This window comes from Triticum aestivum, chromosome 7A, assembly GCF_018294505.1.
Source record: "Triticum aestivum cultivar Chinese Spring chromosome 7A, IWGSC CS RefSeq v2.1, whole genome shotgun sequence".
NCBI classification, from domain to species: domain Eukaryota; kingdom Viridiplantae; phylum Streptophyta; class Magnoliopsida; order Poales; family Poaceae; genus Triticum; species Triticum aestivum.
Window position 1 is genome coordinate 17,777,093 of NC_057812.1, and position 25,767 is coordinate 17,802,859.

The window sequence follows — 25,767 nt, forward strand, 5'->3', positions numbered from 1 at the left end:
TATACGAGCCGTAGGTGCGTGAAGACATTTATAGCCTTTGTGACGAATACTGTACCCGAGAAACACACACTGCTGTGATCTAAAGGCAAGTTTCTGAGTGTTATACGGGCGCAGGATAGGCCAATATGCACATCCGAACGTGCGAAGGGATACGTAGTCAGGCTTGGTGGAGAACAATTTTTCCATGGGACTCATATTGCCAATGACACGGCTGGGTAGGCGGTTGATAAGATAGCATGCGGACAAGTACGCCTCGTCCCAAAAACGGAGAGGCATAGATGCATGCGATAATAAGGAGAGACCCATGTCAACAATGTGACGGTGCTTCCTTTCGGCCGAGCCGTTCTGTTGGTGTGTGTGTGGACAGGAGACGTGATGAGCAATGCCAAGTTGCCGAAAGAATGTGTTGCTAAGCTTTTCGTATTCCCCACCCCAGTCTGATTGAACACACAGGATTTTACAAGACAAGAGGCGTTAAACATGGGCAAGAAAATCATGAAAGACATCAAACACATCACACTTTCGTTTGAGAAGATAAATCCACACAAATTTACTATAATCATCAATAAATGAAACATAGTACTGGAACCCACCAGAGGAGGTTTTGGCAGGTCCCCACACATCTGAAAAAATAAGTTCCAAAGGAAACGAAGAAACACTCGAAGATCTAGGGAAAGGTAGCTGATGTGCTTTGCCTTGTTCACAAGCATTACACAAATGGGTCAAAGCCCGACTTGATGATGCTAGTTTATTGGACACCAAAACATGCTGATCGACTTGTGTGATGACCGAGCCTAGCATGCCAATCTTCAGCAGAGAGTCTAACTGAAGATAGGGCATGAGAACGTGAAGGCCGAATGGGATAGAGCCCATTTTCACATCTGCCTTGAAGAAGAACCCTCTTGGTTGTCAAATCCTTCATAAGACAATGAGTAGGATAATATTTTAGATAAGCATGATTGTCAGTGGCAAGACGATTAACAGAGAGGAGGTTCTTATCAGCATTGGGAACATGTAGTATATGTTGCGAAGTTTAAGGTTGGCAGAGGGAGTAGGAAGGAGAGCATGACCACGATGAGCTATGTGCAAACCTGATCCATCGGCAGTGTGGATGCAGTCCCTTCCAGGATACTTCTCCCTCACGGTGAGGTGGTCCAAGTCTGACGTGATGTGGTCGGTGGCCCCCGTGTTGGTGAACCAGGTTGGGTCGCCGAGGATGGATGGCGGTGACGCAGCTGCTAGACCCGCCATCTTGGAGTGTTGGGGTTGGAAGGCGTGATTGTAACGTTGAGCACACTCCCAGGCATAGTCCCCGGGACCCCGACAGAGTTGGCACTGCAGACGTGCATCCCTGCTACGTCTCGAGCTAGCGTTGGTTTTCCCCAAAGAGGAGGGGGTGATGCATCACAGTAGCATAAGTATTTCCCTCAGTTTTTGAGAACCAAGGTATCAATCCAGTAGGAGGTCACGCGCAAGTCCCTTGTACCTGCACAAAACGGTAGCAACTCGCAACCAATGCTTAGGGGTTGTCAATCCCTTCACGGTCACTTACGAGAGTGAGATCTGATAGAGATAATATTTTTGGTATTTTTGGTATAAAGATGCAAAGTGAAAAGTAAAAGCAAAACAAGTAAAATAAAGTAATGGAGATTGATATGATGAGAATACACCCGGGGGCCATAGGTTTGACTAGTGGCTTCTCTCAAGAGCATAGATATTCTATGGTGGGTGAACAAATTACTGTTCAGCAATTGATAGAATTAAGCATAGTTATGAGGTTATCTAGGTATGATTATGTATATAGGCATCACGTCCATGACAAGTAGACCGATCCTGCCTGCATCTACTACTATTACTCCACTCATCGACCGCTATCCAGCATGCATCTAGAGTATTAAGTTAAAAACAGAGTAACGCCTTAAGCAAGATGACATGATGTAGAGGAATAAATTCATGCAATATGATAGATACCCCATCTTGTTATCCTCGATGGCAACAATACAATACGTGCCTTGCAACTTTTTCTGTCATTGAGTAAGGACACCACAAGATTGAACCCAAAGCTAAGCACTTCTCCTATTGCAAGAACTACCAATCTAGTTGGCCAAACCAAACGGATAATTCGAAGAGACTTCCAAAGATAACTCAATCATACATAAAAGAATTCAGAGAAGATTCAAATATTATTCATAGATAAGTTGGATCATAAACCCACAATTCATCGGTCTCAACAGACACACCGCAAAAAGAAGATTACATCGAATAGATCTCCACGAGAGAGGGGCAGAACATTGTATTGAGATCCAAAAAGAGAGAAGAAGCCATCTAGCTACTAGCTATGGACCCGAAGGTCTGAAGTAAACTACTCACACTTTATTGGAAGGGCTATGATGTTGATGTAGAAGCCCTCCGTGATGGATGCCCTCTCCGGCGGAGCTCCGGAACAGGCCCCAAGATGGGATCTCGTGGATACAGGAAGTTGCGGCGGTGGAATTAGGTTTTTGGCTTCGTCTTTGGTCTAATGGGGGTACGTAGGTATATATAGGAGGAAGGAGCACGTCGGTGGAGCTCCGAGGGGCCCACGAGGCAGGGGGCGCGCCCAGGGAGGGCGCGCCCTCCACCCTCGTGACCTCCCCGGAAACTTCTTGGAGTAGGGTCCAAGTCTCCTGGATCACGTTCGGTGAGAAGATCACGTTCCCAAAGGTTTCATTCCGTTTGGACTCCGTTTGATATTCTGTTTCCTCGAAATACTGAAATAGGAAAAAGCAGCAATTCTGGGCTGGGCCTCCGGTTAATAGGTTAGTCCCAAAAATAATATAAAAGTAGAAAATAAAGCCCAATATAGTCCAAAATAGTAGATAAAGTAGCATGGAGCAATCAAAAATTATAGATACATTGGAGACGTATCAGGCATCCCCAAGCTTAATTCCTGCTCATCCTCGAGTAGGTAAATGATAAAAAGAGAATTTTTGATTCGGAGTGCTACTTTGGCATAATTTCAATGTAAATCTTCTTAATCATGGTATGAATATTCAGATCCGAAAGGTTCAAGACAAAATTTCATATTGACATAAAAAATGATAATACTTCAAGCATAGTAATTAAACAATTATGTCATCTCAAAATAACATGGCCAAAGGAAGTTCATCCCTACAAAATCATATAGTTAGGCTATGCTTCATTTTCGTCACACAAAGATGTTCCCAACTTCTATACCCCCGATGACAAGCCAAGCAATTGTTTCATACTCAAATAATCTCAAACTTTTTCAACCTTCACGCAATACATGAGCGTGAGCCATGGACATAGCACTATGGGTGGTATAGAATATGATGATGGGGATTGTGTGGAGAAGACAAAAAAAGGAGAAAGTCTCACATCAACGAGGCTAATCAACGAGCTATGGAGATGCCCATCAATTGATGTTAATGAAAGGAGTAGGGATTGCCATGCAACGGATGCACTAGTGCTAAGAATGCTCAACAAAAGAAAACTAGTGGGTGTGCATCCAACTTGCTTGCTCATGAAGACCTAGGGCATTTTGAGGAAGCCCATCGTTGGAATATACAAGCCAAGTTCTATAATGAAAAATTCCCACTAGTATGAACAAGACAACTTATGAGACTCACTATATGAAAATCATGGTGCTACTTTGAAGCACAATATATGAGACTCACTACATGAAGAACAAGGTGCTACTTTGAAGCACAAGTGTGGAAAAAGAGATAGTAGCATTGCCCTTTTTATTTTCTCTTTTTTTTGGGCCTTTTTTTTGGCCTTTCTCTTTTTTTTTGATTGGGCAATGCTCTAATAATGATGATCATCACACTTCTATTGATTACAACATAATGATTACAACTCGATACTAGAACAAGATATGACTCTATATGAATGCCTCCGGCGGTGTATCGGGATGGTGCAATGAATCAAGAGTGACATGTATGAAAAATAATGCATGGTGGCTTTGCCAGAAATACGATTTCAACTACAAGATCATGCAATGGCAATATGACAAAAGTAAAGCATGTCATGATGAGGATGATGATGGAAGTTGCATGGCAATATATCTCGGAATGGCTATGGAAATGCCATGATAGGTAGGTATGGTGGCTGTTTTGAGGAAGATATAGGGAGGTTTATGTGTGAAAGAGCGTATCATATCACGGGGTTTGGATGCACCGGCGAAGTTTGCACCAACTCTCAATGTGAGAAAGGGCAATGCACGGCACCGAAGAGGCTAGCAAATGGCGGAAAGGTAAAAGTGTGTATAATCCATGGACTCAACATTAGTCAAAAGAACTCATATACTTATTGCAAAAATTTCGAAGTCATCAAAAATCAAGTACTGCGTGCATGCTCGTAGGGGGATAGATTGGTAGGAAACGACCATCGCTCATCCCCGACCGCCACTCATAAGGATGCACAAGCCAGGTACACTTCATGCTTCAAATTTGTTACACAACTTTAACCATACGTGCATGCTACGGGACTTGCTAAATTCAACACAAGTATTTCTCAAATTCACAACTACTCAACTAGCACGACTATGATATTATCACCTCCATATCTCAAAACAATTATCAAGCTTCAAACTTATCTTAGTATTCAACCCACTAAAAAGAAAGTTTCACATATCTTGAATACCAAGTATATTAACATTAAGCAAATTACCATGCTATTAACGACTCTCAAAATAATCTAAGTGAAGCATGATAGATCAAGTTTCTTTAAAACAAACCACCACCGTGCTCTAAAAGATCTAAGTGAAGCACTAGAGCAAAAATTATCACGCTCAAAAAGATATAAGTGAAGCACATAGAGTAAACTATCAAGCTCAAAAGATATAAGTGAAGCACATAGAGTATTCTAACAAATTTCAATTCATACATGGCTCTCTCAAAAGGTGTGTACAGCAAGGATGATTGTGGTAGACTAACAAGCACAGACACAAATAATACAAGACGCTTCAAGCAAAACACATATCATGTGGTGAATAAAAATATAGCTCCAAGTAAATTACCGATGGAAGTGGACGAAAGAGGGGATGCCTTCCGGGGCATCCCCAAGCTTTGAATTTTTGGTGTCCTTGGATTATCTTGGGGGTGCCATGGGCATCCCCAAGCTTAGGCTCTTGCCACTCCTTGTTCCATAATCCATCAAAAGAATTCACCCAAAACTTGAAAACTTCACAACACAAAACTCAATAGAAATCTCGTGAGCTCCGTTAGAGAAAGAAAACAAAAGACTACTTTAAGGTACTGTAGTGAACTTGTTCTTTATTTGTATTGGTGTTAAACCTACTGTATTCCAACTTCTCTATGGTTTATAAACTATTTTACTAGCCATAGATTCATCAAAATAAGCAAACAACACACGCAAAACAGAATCTGTCAAAAACAGAACAGTCTGTAGTAATCTGTTACTAACGCAAACTTCTGGAACCCAAAAAATTATACCAAAATTAGAAGACCTGGGCAATTTGTTTATTGATCATCAGCAATTGGAATCACAATTTTATCACGTTCTGGTGATGTTTTACAATTCGGGCACTGAGCGCAAAGATTCTGGAAATTACAGCAAGATCAAATAACTATCTTCCAAGAAGATCTAATAGGTTTAACTTGGCACGAACACTAACTAAAAGATAAAACCACATCTAAACAGAATCTAGATGGATTATTTATTCCTAAACAGAACCAAAAACAAAAAACACAAAATAAAAGTGGGTTGCCTCCCAACAAGCGCTATCGTTTAACGCCCCTAGCTAGGCATAAAAGCAAGCATAGATCTAGGTATTGCGATCTTTGGTAGGCAATCCATAAGTGTCTCTCATGATAGATTCATATGGTAATTTTATTTTCTTTCTAGGAAAGTGTTCCATGCCCTTCTTTAAGGGAAATTGGAATTTAATATTCCCTTCCTTCATATCAATAATTGCACCAATCGTTCTAAGGAAAGGTCTACCAAGAATAATAGGACATGAAGGATTGCAATCTATATCAAGAACGATAAAATCTACGGGCACATAATTCCTATTTGCAACAATAAGAACATCATTAATTCTTCCCATAGGCTTTTTAATAGTGGAATCAGCAAGATGCAAGTTTAGAGAGCAATCATCAAAGTCACGGAAATCTAGCAAATCACACAAAGCTTTGGGGATAGTAGAGACACTAGCACCCAAATCACACAAAGCATGAAACTCATAATTTTTAATTTTAATCTTAATTGTAGGTTCCCACTCATCATGGAGTTTTCTAGGGATAGAAACTTTCAACTCAAGCTTTTCTTCATAAGATTGCATTAAGGCGTCAACAATGTGTTCGGTAAAGGCCTTATTTCGACTATAAGCATGAGGAGAATTTAACACGGATTGCAACAAGGAAATACAATCAATTAAAGAGCAATTTTCATAGTTAAATTCCTTGAGATCCAAAATAGTGGGTTTAGCAATATCTAGATTTTTATTTTTTTCAATCCCTTTTTTATCAATTTCATCATCAGGATCTAAGAACTCAGAATTCTTAGAACGCCTTCTAGGTAAGGGAAGATCATAATCAGATTCATCAAGATTTAGTATTGGCAAGAGGAGCAATCGGAGTGCTAAGGAAATCATTGTTATTGGTATTGGTGAAGTCACACAATTTGGTAGCATCTTGGGCCATCACGACAAGCAAGCAAACTAACACACGAGCAAACAAAAGGCAAAGGGAAAGAGAGGGCGAATAAAACAGCAAGGGTGAAGTGGGGGAGAGGAAAACGAGAGGCAAATGGCAAATAATGTAATGCGAGAGATAGAGATTGTGATGGGTACTTGGTATGTTGACTTTTGCGTAGGCTTCCCCGGCAACGGCGCCAGAAATGCCTCGTTGACGGGAGAGTAAATCTTGACTTGACTTGGCGTAGGCCTCCCCGGCAACGTCTCCAGAAATCCTTCTTGCTACGTCTCGAGCTAGCGTTGGTTTTCCCCGAAAAGGAGGGGGTGATGCAGCACAGTAGCGTAAGTATTTCCCTCAGTTTTTGAGAACCAAGGTATCAATCCAGTAGGAGGTCACGCGCAAGTCCCTCGTACCTGCACAAAACGGTAGCAACTCGCAACCAACGCTTAGGGGGTGTCAATCCCTTCACGGTCACTTACAAGAGTGAGATCTGATAGAGATAATATTTTTGGTATTTTTGATATAAAGATGCAAAGTGAAAAGTAAAAGCAAAACAAGTAAAATAAAGTAATGGAGATTGATATGATGAGAATACACCCGGGGGCCATAGGTTTCACTAGTGGCTTCTCTCAAGAGCATAGATATTCTATGGTGGGTGAACAAATTACTGTTGAGCAATTGATAGAATTGAGCATAGTTATGAGGTTATCTAGGTATGATTATGTATATAGGTGTAAGTGCATCTAGTGCCACCCCTAGTTGGTATTGGAGTATTGACGACAAACCTAGTTGAGGGACTAATGTGTTTATGAGAATTGCAGGATAACACAGGTAGAAGTCCCTCATTGATTCGGTTTTCCTACCAGAGATGACCCCTAAAAATGTATGAAGACATTGAAGTCAAAGGTGGTATATGAAGATATTCACATTGAAGACTATGACAAGAGAAGACACCACATGAAGCCTATGGAGCTCGAAGACTTAGATCTTTCGTAGTTCTTTTTCTATTGTGTTGAGTCATAGGAACCACCGTACTGTTAAGTGGGGTCCAAGAGAACCAGTCAGAATGACTGAAGTGATGCCTAACCAAAACCTATGTCTTCGAGTGAAGACTATGAGAGCGAATCTTGTCCAGAGTCGGACAAGTCAGCTTTGCTTGTAGCCCAAGTAAAGTTGCCGTGTGAGTTTGAAATCTGACCGTTGGAACACGTGTCAGTTCCTTAGTGACCCAGGGTCATTTCGGACAAATCAGGTCGGGTTGCCAAGTGGCTATAAATAGCCCACCCCCCACAACCATAAACGGTTGGCTGCTCAGATTAAGAGTATGGCTTTTGTCGTTTGAGAGCAACCCACCTCGAAGCCTTTGAGAGAGAATTCCTTGCGAGGATAAAGCCCTAACCACCCAGAGCCAAAGAGAATTGGGCATCACTTAAGTCTTCTTGTCTGTGTGATCTGAAGACTTATTACACTTGAGGACGGTGCATCCTCCAGCCAGTTAGGCGTCGCGTTCTGAGCATCCAAGAGACATTGTGGATTGCCGGTGAACGAAGTCTGTGAAGGTTTGGGAGTCTACCTTGAAGACTTACCAGAGTGATTGGGCGAGGTCTGTGTGACCTTAGCTCAAGGGGAATACGGTGAGGACTGGTGTCCTGAGCTGCGTGTTCAGGACTGGGTGTCCGGGACTGTGTGTCCTAAGGTTTAAATACCTAGCCGCCCCAACCAGACGTACAGTTGTCACAGCAACTGGAACTAGTCCAACAAATCATTGTCTTCAACGAGTCACTGGTTTCATCTCCCCTTCCCTTTACTTACTGTTGCTCCTTGTGAAGTCATTGTATGTTTGCACTATCTTTTGTCTTCACTGAGTGACTGCATGTTCTGTATGGCTTCATAATATCTTCCTACCTGATCCTTACTACATTGCTGCTATTAAGTCATTGTGCTTTCACTTTATTGAATACTTGACTATGGCTTGCCTAGTGTAGTCTACCTTCTGCTGCATGGTAATAGGTTTATTTCTATCGTTTGTCTTCATAACTTCCACGTTTTGAAGACTTTCATAAAAATCGCGTATTCACCCCCCTCTAGTCGATATAATGCACTTTCAATTGGTATCAGAGCAAGGTGCTCCCTTGTTCTGTGTGATTCGGTTTAACCACCTGAAGTTTTAGCTATGTCGACTGCAGGGATAATTAAAGTCTCCGCTACGTGCCCCGTCTTCGATGGAACTGAATATCCCTACTGGAAGAATAAGATGCGCATGCATCTTGAAGCCATTGATGTCGACCTATGGTATGTCGTCGAAAACGGCATTCCCAAGGCTGGAGAAGGTGTCACTGCTGCTGATGTCAAGAAATTTGTTCAACTGGACTCTACTGCCAAGAATATCATCTGTGGTCACCTGACCAAAGGACAGTATGGCCGTGTGAGTGCTTTGAAGACATCTAAGCTGGTCTGGGACTGGCTCTCCAAGGTCAATGAAGGCATCTCAACCCAGAGAGATCAGAGAATCAGTGTCCTTCGCAACCTCTTCAACCGCTTCAAGCGAAATGACAATGAGAATGTCCAGCACACATTTGACCGACTCACCGACATCACAAATGAGCTTCCAGCCCTCGGCGCTACTGAGATCACCAAACATGAAGTCGTCAAGACACTACTCAGATCACTTGATAGTTCGTTTGACATCCTAGCCCTGATGATTCAAGAACGTCCTGATTTCAAGACACTCGATCCATCTGACATACTTGAGAGGCTCCACATGAGTTTCAGCTTTCTGAGAAAAGAGATATCTACGGTCCAAACTATGGGCGAACTCGTGGCTTGAAGGCAAAAGCTGTCTCCTCATCTGAAGAAGAATCTGACAGCAGTTCTGATGATCCTGAAGACATTGGAAGGGAACTTTCTATGCTTGTGAAGAAGTTCCAAAATTTCACCAAGAAGAAAGGCTTCAGAAAGTCTTCCCGATCAAGCTCAAGGAATGATGAAGCTTCTGCTCACGGGTACAAGAAGAAAACATGTCACAAGTGCAAGAAACCTGGCCACTTCATCTCTGAGTGTCCACAGTGGGACAATGAGAACAAAAAGAAGAAGAAGAGCAAGGAATATGACTCTGATGACAAGAAGAAGAAGAAATACTCAAAGTCTTCGTCTAAGTCTTCCTCAAAGTCTTCATCACACAAGAAGAGCTCATCTAGCAAGGCACGTGCGTTTGTTGGCAAGGAAATGGATTCAGAGGAGGAGTCCGCTTCTGAGGAGGCAGAGGTGGAGTCTGAGGAGGAGTCCGATTTAGGCGTCGCAAGTCTGGCTACAGCATACGTTGCCAAGTCCATCTTCAATACTGAAGACAATGACCTCGTCACCGACACCGATGCAAATGACAAGGTAAACACACGCACTACTCACTATCAAACATCTAGTGACGATGACTCTGATTGTGACTCAAAACCCAGCTACAAAACACTTGCTAAAATTGCAACTGAACAACAGAAAGCTATGGAACATATTCAAAAACTGCTAGACAAAAGCGATGATCTGTTAGGTGCTGAAATGACTCGATCTGAATCCTTAATTGAAGACATAAAAAATCTTCACGTTAAGTATCAGGAACTTGAAAGTCGTCATGAAACTCTCTCAACAACTCATGAAAAGCTTTCCTATGATTATCTTCAAAGGAAGCAAGATCTTGAGAAATTGAGAGCGGTTCATGAAGATCTTCAAAAGGAAAACGAGTCACTTCACGCCAAACAGATCAGTCCCGCTCAGGAAGGATTTGAACCACCATGTCTTAAATGCATTGAGCGTGATAATGCTACTTCTGTTGCTGAATGTTCTATTGCTACTACTGTTGCAATATCTTCGACTGTTGATGTGGTAACTAACCCCTCTGCTGAGGATACCACTGCTATTGCTGATGAGAATGCTAGGTTGAAGACATTGCTTGAAACAGGGGTGTACAAAAGTCTTAAAGGGCATCAGACACTATGTGATGTCCTCAAAAAGCAGATACTGAACCGAAACCCGAGGAAAGAGGGTGTTGCGTTCGTAAGGAAAATGAATGCTGATGGCTCTTACTGGAAACCTGAGTAGTACCCCAAAACCATGTGGGTTGCTGCAAAGGAACCTTCAGCAGACCCATCCAATCTATCTGGCTTCACTTGTGCTAACCCCATTATCATTGATGAATCCTTCGATGCAAACTATATATTGTTTAAGAATCAGAATGGTGAAGTGTTTGCCAGGTACATTGGTACTAACTGCAGGAATGGACCGCCTATGAAGAAGATCTGGGTTCCGAAAAGGTGTCTGGAGAATCTTCCTGTGAATGTCATCATGACACCTCACGTGAAGAAGACAAACCTCAGACCAAAGGCTTCATATGGTCCAAAGGCTTCATACAGACAGAGGACTCACCTGAGTCGCACTAACGCAAATGTTTTGCAGGGAAACCATACTCAGGCATATGAATATGAGAGCGGTTCATCAAACCGCCATGGTCATAAGACCAAGAACTATTCTGCCTATTCTTATGAGTACTATTGTCCGCCTGCAAGACTGTTTGCTAGGGCTCCAAAGCCAAAATTCTCAGATGCTGCACTTAGACTTATTGCTTCTCAGCCACCCTTGAAGATGTGGGTGGCTAAGAAAGCTTAACTCTCTTTTGCAGGGAAAGGTCTCTAGCAGAAAACCAAAATCGTCTGACGCCATTGCTGGGGACCTTAAACATCTTGTAGGGCGCAAGATCAAATGCCCGAATGGTCTTACTATGTACTTCGTTCCTGAATCGCTTGCTACTCTCCCTATTAGTCCTAATCTGGATCTAAGCTTTCATAACCCATTGGTTCGTCAAATGTTTTTGCTTCACAATGCTCTTGGTGAAGCCTATCCCCCTAACTGCAATGTAGGGTACGACACCAGCGTCTTCAGAATGGATTATTGATAGTGGGTGTACAAATCACATGACTGGCAAAAGAAGTCTTCTTATGGACTCAACCTTACGTCCATCCGACAAGAGCCACATCACATTTGCTGACACTGGTAAAAGTAAGGTATTGGGTCTAGGTAGAGTTGCAATCTCAAGGGATCAACACATGGATAAAGTCATGCTTGTTGAATCCCTTGGCTTCAACTTAATGTCTGTCTCAATGCTTTGCGATTTGAACATGATCGTAATATTTGGAAAATATCGTTGCCTTGTACTAATAGAATCTGACAAGTCTCTAGTGTTTGAAGGGTATCGAAAAGATGATTTGTATGTGGTAGATTTCTCAGCAGGGCCACAGCTTGCCGTATGTCTTCTAGCAAAAGCTTCAGAATGCTGGCTCTGGCATCGGAGGCTTGGGCATGCTGGCATGAGGAACCTCCACACCCTGGCAAAGAAGAAGCATGTCATAGGCATCGAGGGCGTCAAGTTCAAGAAAGATCACTTATGCGGTGCCTGTGAGGCAGGAAAGATGACGAGGGACAAACATCCCTCGAAGACAATCATGACCACTACTCGACCCTTCGAACTGCTTCACATGGATCTTTTCGGTCCCACTCATTACTCAACTCTTACTACTACTGCATGCCTCTATGGCTTCGTTATTGTTGATGATTACTCTAGATACACTTGGGTGCACATAATCCTTTACAAGACTGAAGTTCAGGATGTCTTCAGACACTTCGCCACTCGAGCTATGAACAATTATGGCGCCAAGATAAAGCACATCAGAAGTGACAATTGCACTGAATTCAAGAAAACTGGCCTTGATACATATCTTGATACCTTGGGCATCACACATGAATTCTCAGCCCCGTACACGCCATAACAGAATGGCGTCGTCGAACGCAAGAATAGAACACTCATTGAGATGGCCAGAACGATGCTAGATGAATTCAAGACCCCAAGAAAATTCTGGCCTGAAGCCATTGATACTGCATGCCATACAATCAATCGTGTTTATCTTCACAAGCTTCTGAACAAGACATCTTATGAGATCCTTACTGGCAAGAAGCCAAATGTCAGTTACTTCAGAGTATTTGGCGCAAGGTGCTGGATCAAGGACCCACATCACACCTTAAAGTTTGCACCAAAAGCACATGAGGGTTTTATGCTTGGATATGGAAAGGATTCACACTCCTACAGAGTCTTCAATCTCTTTCATCACAAAGTGGTTGAAACAGTGGATGTGCAATTCGATGAGACCAATGGTTCACAAAGAGAGCAACTGCCAAATGTGCTAGATGAAGTTCCATCCAGTGAATCAATCAAGCTAATGGGAACTGGAGAAATTATACCTTCTTAAGCTCATCCTGAAGAAGAACTTATCATCTCAGCACCTGATCAACATGAAGACAATGCTCAGCCTGAAGACATTCCTTCTAACAAGGACAATGATCAGCAAGAGCAAAGTCTTCGCCCTGTACATCCTCGCGTTGCCAATGAAGTGCAAATTGAAAGAATAATTGATAGCATCAATGTACCCGGTCCACTCACTCGTTCAAGGGCAACTCAGCTAGCAAATTTCTGTGGGCACTTCGCATTCGTCTCAATAACAGAACCCAAGAAAGTTGAAGAAGCCTTCATGGAACCTGAATGGATTCAAGCTATGCAAGAAGAGCTTCAACAGTTTGAGCTGAATAATGTATGGGAACTAGTTAAGCGTCCTGATCCACGGAAGCACAATATAATAGGCACCAAATGGATATACCGCAACAAGCAAGATGAGCGTGGTCAAGTTTTCAGAAACAAAGCTCGTCTCGTTGCTCAAGGATATACTCAAGTGGAAGGCATTGACTTCGATGGAACATTTGCTCCTGTGGCTAGACTTGAAGCCATACGCATACTGCTGGCCTATGCAAATCATCACAACATACTTCTATATCAAATGGATGTGAAGAGTGCTTTTCTCAATGGCAAGATTGAAGAAGAAGTGTATGTTGCACAACCGCATGGCTTTGAAGATCCAAAACATCCTGACATGGTATACAAGCTCAACAAGGCACTGTATGGCCTCAAACAAGCCCCTCGGGCCTGGTATGACACACTCAAATACTTCCTGAAGAGCAAAGGCTTCATACCTGGTTCCCTAGACCCCACTCTCTTCACGAAGACATACGATGGTGAACTGTTTGTGTGCCAAATATATGTGGATGACATTATCTTCGGCTGCACCAATCAGAAGTACAGTGAAGAGTTTGGATATATGATGCAAGAGCAATATCAGATGTCCATGATGGGAGAGCTGAAGTTCTTCCTCGGTCTTCAAATACGACAACAACGCAACGGCATCTTCATATCTCAAGAGAAGTATCTCAAAATTGCCTGAAGAAGTTTGGTATGCAAGACTGCAAAGGCTTCACAACACCTATGCCAGCCAAACATCATCTGGGTCCCGACGACAATGGTAAAGAGTTCGATCAAAAGGTATACCGCTCAATGATTGGTTCTTTACTTTATCTATGTGCATCTAGGCCGGATATTATGCTTAGTGTTTGCATGTGTGCTCGATTTCAAGCGGCACCAAAGGAGTCGCATCACTTAGCTGTGAAGCGAATTCTTCGATATTTGGCTCACACCCCAACTCTAGGATTATGGTATCCAAAGGGCTCAGAGTTTGATCTGGTTGGGTTCTCGGATGCTGATTATGCTGGTGACAAAGTTGATCGCAAGTCTACATCAGGCACATCTCACTTTCTGGGACGATCACTTGTATGTTGGTCTTCAAAGAAGCAGAACTATGTATCTCTCTCCACTGCGGAATCTGAATACATTGCTGCTGGATCTTGCTGCGCTCAGCTTCTGTGGATGAAGCAAACACTCAAGGACTATGGCATTCATCTGAAGCAAGTGCCACTTTACTGCGACAACGAAAGCGCCATCAAGATCGCCAACAACCCAGTTCAGCACTCGAAGACAAAGCACATTGAAAATCACTTTCTCAGAGATCATGTTGTGAAGGAAGATATTGATATCATACACGTCAACACTGAAGAGCAATTGGCAGATATCTTCACCAAGCCCTTGGATGAGAAGAGATTTTGCAAGTTACGGTGTGAGCTAAATATCCTGAAATCCTCAAATATCCTGTGATCAGGCACACATCCTAACCCTTATGCATATGGATGACTTAGATGTGCAACACACGAAGTAAAGTATATCTTCAATCAATGAAGACATACATTCTAAGTGTGAATACATTAATGTGGAATTTGACTTCGGAGCGCCACAATAATTGTGCGCCGTGTCTGGGTCTAATACTTCCTATACGGTGGGTAACGCCACCACCAAATGTTCTATTTTGAAGTGTTTCACTCATGGCGTTACCTTGCCATGTCTTCACATTTGGTTTGGCTTCGATCTCAACATGTCTTCATGATTATCTTCACTATGTTGATTATATATATATATATATATATATATATATATATTAGTGTTCTGTCCTCTACAGCATTCACTTATAGCTATGTCTTCATTGTTGAATCTTTTGAACTAAGTGAATGTGATCGGACCCTAACCTCTCTATGCTTTCTATCTCAAATTATATCTCTCCAAATCATATGCATTCTATTGAAACTGTCGAATGTCTTCTCTGCGTCCTTGTCAGCAGAAGATACAGAGACAACCATTAAGTCCGTTTTCAATGCTCATTCCTCCACATGAAACCCAGAGAAGTAGGAACGACCACCCGACAATCAAGGCGTGCGTGGGACGTGGAATAAACCCCAAATTCCGCATAATGGCCACGTGTTCCTCAGATGCGAATCGCCAGGGGCACCTGTGTAATAGCGCAGTGCCGCCCATGTACCTATAAATACACACTTCACAGCGGTCATTATCTCTTCTTCCACTCTCGCACGAACCCTAGCATCATCGCTAGCCCTCGACGGCGCCGGCGACGAAGCGCTTCGCTACCGCAACCTCTCCAACGCCGTCTTCACGCCGACCGCGGACATCGTCCTCTCCACCGTCGCTGTAGGTGTCCTCCGTCGCCAAGTTAAGGCACGGAAGATCGAACTGCTCGGCCTCATCTTCCACTTCGTCTAGCAGTTCTTAGTGTGGTAAATAAAACTTCCTTTTTACAGCACCGTTGATCCTATGGATTTGTCACTTTCTACCACAAGCAGTTTCTATTCACACAAGTTAGATCTCTCTCATACTGCATCTCATAACATGCCTAGTATATTCACTTATGCTTCACAAAGTAGTTAGATTCCTCACTTGTACTGATCTGTGGATTCGTACAAATCTGGAACCAACTCCTTATCTATGAGTGAATGTCTTCGCATGATGAGGTCAATGTCTTCTAAACGGATTTATCTTCAAAATCTTCTGAGAATGCATATGACCTCTTCCCCTTCCCTCGCACCTTAATGCTGTCACAGGTACATGTCCGTGGGGGAATCCTTTGGTTCTCATAGTCTGCATTCATTTGCAGAATTCTTACAGCATCACATTAATTCTCCCGAAGCCAGTTCCTGTTGGTCCAGCAAGCGAAAACCTTTGAAGCCTTTGAACGTGTTGAAGCCTTTCAAGTTAAAGTTTATGGCTTCAGAGAAAGCAGCAAGGAAGGGTGGCAGAAAGCGTCATGGAGAAACATCCAGAGATCTGCCAGATGAACTCTCAGAACTGTACAAGACAGATCATGAAGAGGATTACAATCAGCGCAAGACCCGAATCCAATGGATTCGAAGATATTGGGCAGAACAATGGTTCAAATACCGATTTGTAACCTAGGAATATGCTGAGAAAAACGCCATCAAGAGACCGTGGGGAGACATCCTATACAAGAATCTTCTGTCCAGGTCTAGAGATGAAGCCATTGAACAAGGCTTCTATCCCTGCATGGTCCGTGGGCCACAGCCTGCTGATGCACACCCATCGTCACTACTATGGTGTCGTGACGACAATCTGTTCAAGCGCAACTTCCAGTTTGCCCAGAACTCAGCGAAGCAGAACAAGAAGACTTTGGGGTTAGACTTCAACCCTGGTCCCTCGGCACCAAGGGCAGATGGCACACGAGATGCAGAACCCAATGTCATCGGTCCTTTCTACAACCTTGAAGGCCTCATCACCCGCATCTTAGTTCAAGGGACTGCAGTGAATGAGCCTGCAGCTGACGCTGAATCAGAAGAAGCTCCTGTAGCACCGAAGACAAAGAAGATGAAGAAGCCTAAAGCTTCAAAGCCTGCCCCCTCACCAAAAATCTCAAGGGCGAAGCCACTGGCAACTGCACCTCCTGAAGACAGTGTGCAGTCCGAAGACTTATCTCGCATCTCCAAGCCCCAGAAAGTCAAGATGCCTCTGCCTCACACTGGACAAGAGCTAACTGCTGCTGCCATTCTGCGCAATGACGACATTGATCTGTCAAGTGATGAAGATCTAGCAGATGACGCTCTTGAGCAACTCATCAAGAGCAAAGAAGAAGCAGAAATCTTCAACGATCTGCCTCTCTTTGATGTGACCATCATCCACAACTTCATTGACGAGTGGTTTGACACACCAAACATCAGCTTTGAAGATCTGCAGCTACCAATTGGCCTCAGTGTCGCCTTCCTAGGCGCCATTGCTTCAGAACTCGCCATTGCCCAGCGCATTGTTGAACTGAAGCAAAAGATTGACTATGAAAAGGCTCAGTTCAATAAGCATATGGCCAAGCTCAGCGTGCAGGAAGTGGAGAACTTCAAGAGTATGATGCATGAGCTCAAGGAAGCCTTTGTAAAGAAACGTGCAGAAGCTCAGGGTTCGCGTGAGAACATGAAGACTCTGGCTGACAGATGTGTGCAAGCCTACAATGAGGCTGAGAAGCGCAAGGCCCTTGGGCGTCCTGGCATCGACTCCAGGATGGCCGCAAAGAAGAAGAAGAAGCCTGCTATGGCTGAACCTGACGCACCACGGCAGGAAGCAGTTCCGATTGTCTTCCCAACTAGACTGACTGGCTCGAAGCCAAAAAGCCGGTCAACCGCTTCAGAGCTCAAGAAGACAAGGATTGCTGAGGCTGAAGCCAGGAAGAGGAAACATTCTGAAGCCTCTCCAACTGCCCCCTCCAAGAAGAAGAGGAAGACCAAGAAAGATCGGGCTGCTCCCACAGAGCCCTTGATAGTTGAACCCATTTCTATGGTCTATCCTGAAGCTGAACGCCAACTGACTATCCATGAGCCTGCTTCCACAGAGGCTCATGAAGCTGAAGACTTTCCAGCAGCTGATCCCATTGCTGCTGAAGACATTGGTCAACATGACAATGTAGAAGATGGTGCAGTCCTTCCTCAGAACAGCGAACTCATCAGCATTGGTCGTCCACTGACGCGAATTGCACATGATGCTTCATGGGCAGATCGCCCACAAGAGGAAGAAGACTATGAGGCCCAGCCCACTCCAACTCCACGGGCATCGCCCGTGTTGCGCAGGCTTCACAAAGGTCCAAGGCCTCAAGTCTCTGCTGAAGACAATCCGGCTGCATCAGCCGTGGAAGAAGAAGTCCCACAAGTTCCCACTCCCCTGTCCCACCAAGAAGCAGTTCTCAAGGAGAACGTGCTTGAAAATCTTGCGGCTGCCACAACCACCAATGAAGCTAATGTGGAGCCCTCCCCAACGGAAAAAGAAGACAGCGAAGCCACTGATCCAGTCACTTCTGTTCCTGAGTCTGCTGCAGGTCCCTAGTTCGACTATCATGCTGAGCACAGGCCTCAGGTACAGAAGCCAATCCCAAGATTGTCAAGGTTCCCAGGTCCTGCATCAGCACCTGGCTCCTTCAATATCAATGGCTTCAGGGCAGACAACACATTCTTCGATAGCTCCAGGAACCCCTACTCAAGGGAAAGGATATCATCTGATCGGTTCTGGAGCTATCCTCAGCGAAGCTATTACTCATGCATTCTTTACAACCAAGGTCGCATCTTCCCACACAAGCGCCTTGACATTGAAGCCATAGCTGGTCTGCCTTGTCTGGAAGAAGCTTTGGATTGCTTCAAGGAAGTTGGACTGCTGCCGTTCGTTACTGACCAAGAGCATTGGAATAAAGAGCTGTTGCTCCAATTCTATGCCACACTTCACATCCGCGGGTACAGCAGAGATCCGAAGACTTGGGTCCTGGAGTGGATGACCGGAAATGTTCATCACAAAGCCAATGCATTTGACATCATTGAGCTCACTGGTTTGCCCACTCCTGACGATCTCTACGAGCATGGCTGTCAGCTGCATAGTGAAGCTATTGAGAGCATCTTTAAGAGGCCGGAACCTGATATGAGTCAGATGCTCAGCATGATGAAGCCATTGCCCCAAGATGTTGCTTATCCAACAGAGTTCTTCGTTGAAGACCTTGAGTATCTGCCAAGAACCATCTATCACATCATCAGGCGAACTCTCTGGCCCATCAAAGGGCACTCTCCAAATGCCAAGCTTGAGGGTGCAATGAAGACTTTGGTCTTCTATATTCTTCATGGAAAATGCTTCAATGCACAGGACTTATTCATCCGCCAACTTGCTGCATCAGGCTCTGATCTGTTTGGCTTGAAGTTCTACGCCCCATGGGTAATGCGGCTAATTAAACTTCACTCCGATATCTCATATCAGCCATCTGCTCGCAATCATAGGATTTTTCTGCCTGATGTGGATATCTCTACTGAAGCCATCTATCCTGAGCTTGCAAAGGAACCTCTAAGTCTTCAGAATGCAGAGCATCAGAGTTTCTCACAGAACATTGAAGGAGTTGAAGCAGTCACTCGGGTGTATCCTTTGGCTGGCACTACACGTGCACCACACCCTGCGTCTACTGAAGCCACTGATAGTACAACTGCTCCAAGTCCCAAGAAGCGCACTCGTGTTCTCAACGACCGAGAGCTTCTTGTGGCTCTTCATCAGAAACAGGATAGGCATCATGACTGGCTGAAGCGTCAGATGAAAAGCCTCTTGGTGGAGGTTAATCGCATTCGCAATCTTGCCACCAAGAATGCTTTCGTTGCCCATGAAACCTGTTGTCGCACATGGAAAGGGCTAACGATGATGTGTTCTGAAGATGATCTCCAAGAGGATGGCTTCACTGAGCGATTCAAGTTTGACTCCACACCTCCTCGAAGAGCTGTGCTACTAGGAACTCCATCCCTTGAGGACTCTGAGTTCTCTTCATCTGCTGCAACAGTGACTGCCAGAGTTATCGAGGATGAAGATGATGCTACTTCACCACCACCTCCTTCAGCACGCGTCAACTCTGCTCCAAGCTCTTCAGCATCGCCAAACACCACCAACGACCCTGCTACTTCACCTACTCCGCATGGGAACGAATAGATGCTCTATGTCTTCAAACCTTTTTGGTCCTTACTGACAAAAGGGGGAGAAGCATATGAGGTTGGTAGTCTTCAAGCGGGTCCATATAGGCGGGTGCTTTATATTTTGCTTCGTGCTTACAACTCTCGTTTTGCTACATTTGATTCTTTGAGTTGTAACACTTAGCTCAAGGGGAATACGGTGAGGACTGGGTGTCCTGAGCTGCGTATTCAGGACTGGGTGTCCGGGACTGTGTGTTCTAAGGTTTAAATACCTAGCCGCCCCAACCAGACGTGCAGTTGTCACAGCAACTGGAACTGGTCCAACAAATCATTGTCTTCAACGAGTCACTGGTTTCATCTTCCCTTCCCTTTACTTACTGTTGCTCCTTGTGAAGTCATTGTATGTTTGCACTATCTTTTGTCTTCACTGAGTGACTGCATGTTCTGTATGGCTTCATAATATCTTCCTACCTGATCCTTACTACATTGCTGCTATTAAGTCATTGTGCTTTCACTTTATTGAATACTTGACTATGGCTTGCCTAGTGTAGTCTACCTTCCACTGCATGGTAATAGGTTTATTTCTATCATTTGTCTTCATAACTTCCACGTTTTGAAGACTTTCATAAAAATCGCCTATTCACCCCCCCCCCCTCCTAGTCGATATAACGCACTTTCAATAGGCATCACGTCCGTGACAAGTAGACCGACTCCTGCCTGCATCTACTACTATTACTCCACTCATCGACCGCTATCCAGCATGCATCTAGAGTATTAAGTTAAAAACAGAGTAACGCCTTAAGCAAGATGACATGATGTAGAGGAATAAATTCATGCAATATGATAAATATCCCATCTTGTTATCCTCGATGGCAACAATACAATACGTGCCTTGCAACTATTTCTGTCAGTGAGTAAGGACACCGCAATATTGAACCCAAAGCTAAGCACTTCTCCCATTGCAAGAACTACCAATCTAGTTGGCCAAACCAAACGGATAATTCGAAGAGACTTGCAAAGATAACTCAATCATACATAAAAGAATTCAGAGAAGATTCAAATATTATTCATAGATAAGTTGGATCATAAACCCACAATTCATCGGTCTCAACAAACACACCGAAAAAAGAAGATTACATCGAATAGATCTCACGAGAGAGGGGGAGAACATTGTATTGAGATCCAAAAAGAGAGAAGAAGCCATCTAGCTACTAGATATGGACCCGAAGGTCTGAAGTAAACTACTCACACTTCATCAGAAGGGCTATGATGTTGATGTAGAAGCCCTCTATGATGGATGCCCTCTCCGGCGGAGCTCCGGAACAGGCCCCAAGATGGGATCTCGTGGATACAGGAAGTTGCGGCGGTGGAATTAGGTTTTTGGCTCCGTCTTTGGTCTAATGGGGGTACGTAGGTATATATAGGAGGAAGGAGCACGTCGGTGGAGCTCCGAGGGGCCCACGAGGCAGGGGGCCCGCCCAGGGGGGGCCTCCACCCTCGTGACCTCCCCGGAAACTTCTTGGAGTAGGGTCCAAGTCTCCTGGATTACGTTCGGTGAGAAGATCACGTTCCCGAAGGTTTCATTCCGTTTGGACTCCGTTTGATATTCTGTTTCCTCGAAATACTGAAATAGGCAAAAAAACAGCAATTCTAGGCTGGGCCTCCGGTTAATAGGTTAGTCCCAAAAATAATATAAAAGTGGAAAATAAAGCCCAATATAGTCCAAAACAGTAGATAAAGTAGCATGGAGCAATCAAAAATTATAGATACGTTGGAGACGTATCAATCCCCGCCACCACCGTGGTCACGGCGGTCACCACCACGGTGGCCATTCCCGTTCTGGCGGTTTCCACCGCCACCGCCGCGGTCACCGCGATACCCGCCGCGGTTGTTGTTGTTGTAGTCACCGCGGTCACCGGAGTTGTCGCGGCCCTTGCCGCGGTAGGTGCCCTTGCCGCGGTTGGTGGTGTTGTCATTGTGGTCGCGAGCGACATAGTTGGCGGAGGAGCCGCCCGTGTTGAGTTGAAGACGAGTCGTGTGATACTCACGGCGACGCTCGAAGGAGATGACGTCGATGCGGTTCGTGATAGCCGTGATGAGGGGCTCGTAGTCGCTGTCAAGGCCGGTGATGAAGGTGGTGATGATGTCCTCCTCGCGCATGGGACGGCCCGCAACAGCGAGCTGATCGGCGTTGGAGCGGATCTTGGCGAAGTAGTCGACCATGGAGTGGTTGCCCTTGCGGAAGTTCATCATGTCCATCTTGATCTGCACCACGCTGGCGCAGCAGTGCCTGACGTACATCTCCTCGAGGTGCGCCCAGATGGCACGGGAGGTGTCGAAGAGGTGGACCTGCTGAAGCACATCGTCGGTGAGCGAGGCGAGCAGGTAGCTCAGGATGATTTGATCCTGACGAAACCAGGTAGCATACTCCGGATTAGGGGCGCGCTCCCCGTTGTCATCAGGCGGGAGGAGGCTATCTGGGGTAGGGGTGGTGCCGTCGACATAGCCGGTGACGCCGGCGATGCGAAGGGGAGGAAGGATCTGAGCTTTCCAGAGAAGGTAGTTGGAGGAGGTGAGTTTGGCAGTAATGAGGCCAGTAGAGGGTTGGGGAACAGCGGAAGACGGCGGCGCCTGGAGACCAGTCGGCATGGGCAGAGAAGCAAGGGTCGAGGAGGTCATGGCGGCGGAGGAGGGAGAACCCATCGTGCAGTTATGCGAGATGGCCTGATACCATGTGAAACAAAGAGAAAATAGATTGGATCGACACACCTAGCACGATGGTCTCGTGATCATTATATAGGGTGCCTCTAGGGCTGCCACTAGGGTTTACAGAGGATAAGTACAGATTGTTATACAAGATAACTACATCCCTAGATACTAGCCATATCTGATAACTATATAGTTTAACAGAGTGGGAAGGTGAAGGCATATGCAGATGAAAAAGAATAGGCTGCAGCACGCCAAGAGCGGCAGGTACCAGTAAAAGCTAGGAACTCATCGAATGAGCTCAGGAGAGCAATGATTTGGTGAATCAGGTTGTCGCTAAGATGAAGGGATTGCGAAGGAGCAAAGCCCCCCTCCCTCCCCTTGCGTCGCCTCTCATGAGGCGACTCAGGGGCGAACCCCAGATCCCCTCCGCGCCTCCCCCTCCCTCTCCTCTCCCTCCGCCGGCACCTGAGGTGCTCGTCGGCGCGGCCGCGCGACACCTATGAAGGTGGCGGCGGGGATCTGGTTGCTCCGCCTTCGCGGAGGGCCCCGGCGTCCGGGGCAGTGGCTCCGATGGGTGGTGCCCGGCGTGGCCGGTGCGGCGGGCTGCGCCGGCAGGTGCTGTCGGGCTACCTCCCTGGCCGTGCTGACGACGAGGGGGGTGGCGGGCGCTGGCGATGCGGCGCCCCCGCGTGGGTCGTCTTGCGCTCCTGGAGAAGCTCCGTCCCCGACCTCGATCTGCTCCGATCTGCGCCTGCTCCAGCCCCTGGTGGCTTCAGTCGCCGTCATGGGGGTCTGGGCGGTCGGATCTGGTGGTTGGGCGTGATTCCGGGGGAAACCCCTGGCTGGCGCGGAGGCCTCACCAAAGGCGACGTCTTCGGCGCCGTGGTCCTTCCTGGAGGCTTTGGTGTGGTTCTCCCCTCCCACCCTCCCTCGAGCACAGGTGAATACCTGCCCTCCCCTTGCTTGGACGACGGCGGCATCCGGTGCCGTGCTCCTTCTTGAAGGCGTCTTCCGGGATTGCTCGTGTGGGGTGGAGCTGCTGGTGGCGTGGTGACAGTGTGAGGCAGCCTGCTCTTCTCAGTGGCGGCCGCCGTGGTCTCTGTTGCATTCCAATCCCTGACCACCACTTTGGCTATGCCCCTTTTGGCCTTCTCCATGGTTCTTCGCCTTCGTTCGACGACTTGCGGCTGCCGTCCTGTCCTGCGGCTTCCGGCGACGGTGCTCTTGGTCGGCTTCCGGTGCGTGTGGGTCTGCCTCTGCTGTTTCCCTATGGTGGCTCGGCGCCCTGGTCTGGGTTCATGTGGAACCTCTCTGCCGGCAGCCGGTGCGGCTCCCGTCGAGCCCGGGTGAAAGGGTTGTGGCCCTTTGCGGCGGCAGAGACAGATCTTGGGCTGCTCTTGTCTTCCTGTGCGGTTGCAGTCAGTGGCACAATACTATCCTGAAGTTGTCGTCCTCTTGTAGCCTTAGTTTGGATGCTTGTTTGACACTGCAGTGGTAGTTGGCAACATTGTCTGTTGTTGTCTTTGGGCCGTTCCGCTTAGCATTATGTATCTCTGCTCCGCTTGTTTTCTTTAATGTCGTTCCTTATAATCCTGGCCGGTTGATGGCTTTGTTAATTCAAAGCCGGGCTAGGTTTGAGCCCTCTCTTGAGTTCGGCCCATACCTTTTCTCTAAAAAAAAAGTTGTCGCTAAGATCTGCCCAGACATGAGATACGGACGATGTTGATGAGGTCGAGCCGAAGCCATGGCACATTTTTTTAGAGAGTCTCCCTTGGACAGCAGCTTCTCTGTCAGAATAAGAAAACAAGACTAATGAGTAAGAAGAAAGAACTAGTACAGAAGTAAACTGTTAGCTAAAGGCGCTTAATACAGTACTGCACAGTAAGGCAACGATAGATGTAGACTTGATCTGGAAAGTACAACTATTTATTCTGTATAATGCATATGAACAAGCTAATTAAACTTCGGTCGGCATTATAATAAATCCTCCTTAAACATCATGTTGTACGTATTATAAAAAATCCTCCTATTTGCCTAAGCTCTTAACTTGTCAATAACCGGTGTCACCATAAAAGTACCCAAAGTGTCATAAGGGGACTCTGAACTTTGTCAAGCATAAGGCCAACTCCAACGTGCGACCCTAAACGGACGTCCGTTTCGTCTGCTTTTTGTCTGTTTAGGGGTCGCAATGGGGTCGTGTCCGTCCGGATTTGTGGATGCGCTGGCCGTGTGTCTAACGCACGGCCGTATTTCGGCCGCATCCCGTCCGCATATATTTTTTTTTTGCAAACACATATCTTTTATTTTCGTCATTGATTTTTGATACATGGAAGCACATCATCAAATTTTGACTAGAATACGAATACCAAAGAAAATAAGAACCACAAGAAGACATTTTAGAAGATAACCAACTTTCATAACTGCTCCTGTAAGTTGGGTTAGTGCCTTCGCGATGCATTCATTGTTGATCTGCGGAGGCTCGATCTTGCGTGCTTCTTTCTTCATCGAGTCTAAAGAAATAGACGTTGCTGCCTCGCATCTAGTCTCATCTCTAGCCTCTATTCTAGCAACAAGTGCACTAGTCTCATCTCTAGCCTCTATTCTAGCTAAAGTGCACGAATATCTACTAAATTGCACTCTATCAATATATCGATGTATTGTTCTTCCCAATACCAAAAGGTTCATCCATTCTACACAATAAAAACTGAAGTTAGCACAACTAGTCAAATCCGAAAGCACAACCAAGCTAAAGTAGCACATACCCCATCGTTTGAGCACTTGACGAACACCCATCCGGAAAGTTCCGGCATTGTAGGCACGCGGCGCAAGACCTTCTTTGGGCATTCATCGCACTTTATCAGTGGCAACGGTGCTCCGACGAGCCTTTGGGCCAGCACCGAACCCGGGCTACAGCCGTTCGTGTATCTACCGGCGAACCGCCGACAGTGTAGATCCGAGCGGCTAGAGGCGGAGTCAGTACCTGCATGCGGCCTTGCCAGAGCCATCCGGCCTGGTGCCCGACCAGTCCATGGCACGGCGCGGCCCCCGGCCGTCGAGCGAGCTCAAATCCGGCCGCCGGGTGCGCAAATCAGCTGGTCGTGGTTGGGTAGCTCGGGGCGTCGAGGAAACGGGGGCTGCGACAAGGGTTGGAGCC

General features: G+C 45.8%; 1 pseudogene; it reads right to left on the bottom strand.

Annotated features, from left to right (window-relative positions):
* LOC123152822 (uncharacterized) overlaps positions 1-23,399 on the bottom strand; it is a 27,241-nt pseudogene extending 3,842 nt beyond the window's left edge.
* Positions 23,400-25,767: the final 2,368 nt, after the last annotated feature.